Below are 1,678 nucleotides of genomic sequence, written 5' to 3' on the forward strand. Positions count from 1 at the left end.
TGGCTCCTTGCCTGCCTGCGGAGCCTCGCTCCACCCCTCATCAGCTAATAAAGCCTCTGCCGCGCCGGTCCCTCCTTTGCCACTGACTCATGGGCTGACCTAGCCCAATCCCCTGACTGCCCCGCACCTCCATTTTCTGACCTATAAAGCAGGGCTCATCCCCACCACTCTCCCGCTCCCTTACGTAAGGGCACTGAGCACCAAAGCAAACCCCACGGCACTTTGCAACCCACAAGTGACGCCTGAGGGGCAACAGAAGGTGCTTGCCAGCGGTGCACGGGCTTGGCCACCCATGCTCAGAGGGGTATGGACCCTGACTGTGGGTCTCATGAGTGCTGTACAGCCCTCAAGGATGCTGGCAGGCGGCCATGAGCTGGCCAGTGGTTGCACCCACAGGCAATGTCTCCCCGGGGGGTTTTGCTCACATTTTGGGGGCTGGCAAGGGGAGGTGAGCCGCGTATGCTGTTCTTGGCATTGGCATCTTGCCTGCTCTGGCGACAAGGAATGCCTTCGCCCTGCTGCCCTGGTGCCTTGGCGCACCTCCAGCACCCCGAAACCCGGCCAGTCGGGTTTGGAAAGCAGGCCAGGGACGGCTAGGGAGGTGGAGGCTTTCTGGACTGTGCTGGGGTCTGCTGGGCTCATCTCCGCTGCTGGCCAAGGAGCAGCCCTGGCTGCATCCTGCCCTTTCTCCCCTGGGAGAAGCATGAAACCATCCCTCTTTTTGTTTGCTTTCAAAGATGAAAGGCTGCTCTGCGTGAAGCAGGACTGTGACCTGAAGCTGCCTGCAGTGGAGGATGAGCATCCTTGGGTCGCAGCGGGGACCAGGTGACAGAACCTGCCAGCACCCCTGCGGGAAGGCTGCTGGGCAGAGGGGTCCATGGGGCACCCACAGGTGTGGGGATCCCCAGGGAGTGGGACCCTGGCACTTTGGGCCCTGTGAACGGCCACGGTGCTTGACTGGGGCAGGCAGGGAGGGAAGCAGGATCTGGCTCAGCCACAGCTCAGCACCACCTGACGTAAGAGGTTATACAAGCCTGCGCGGGCAGGCTGCCGGCAGCAGTGTTGGCGTGTCTGTGACCAGAGCTCTGCTCCCACTCTGGGGTAACACCTGCAGGAATGGAGGCAGCCTGGCCCCCTGCTCCATCCTGGGCATCCCTTACAAAAGCCCTGGCTAGCAGTGGCATCCCAGAGTGATACCCACGAGGGATGCACAGGCTCCCTGGAGGAGCACAGTGAGGCTGGACAGCACCCATAGAGGGGCAAAAGCCAACCTGGAGAGGGGTGAGGATGGTCTGGTGGTGTCCATGTGCCCAACAGCCGCATCTGGGGGTGGTTGGGGTGGAAGGCAGCAGGGTCCCTGGCTGGTAGCTTGGGCCATGGCAAGAGCAGGGCATGGGGACCACTTACCTGGAGGGAGTGGGTGCGAGAGGGCACAGAAGAGCAAGGGAAACCTGGGCAGCACTGGAGGATGGTGCTGAACTGGGTCAGCCCCATTCACGGGAGCAGGCAGAGGCTCCCTGATGCCCCCCAGGAGGCATTCTGGAGGTGCTGAGAGGGGCCCCTGGGTGCCAGTGGAGCAGCACGCCTCACCGCCCATCGGCGGGTGATAGATCAACCCCCGGTATTCGAGGCAGCCGGCCGGAGGTGTTACTCACCCGGCCTGGGGCTGTGCTCAGCT

The sequence above is a fragment of the Egretta garzetta genome, unplaced genomic scaffold, assembly GCF_000687185.1.
Source record: "Egretta garzetta isolate BGI_Z169 unplaced genomic scaffold, ASM68718v1 scaffold34, whole genome shotgun sequence".
Taxonomy (NCBI): domain Eukaryota; kingdom Metazoa; phylum Chordata; class Aves; order Pelecaniformes; family Ardeidae; genus Egretta; species Egretta garzetta.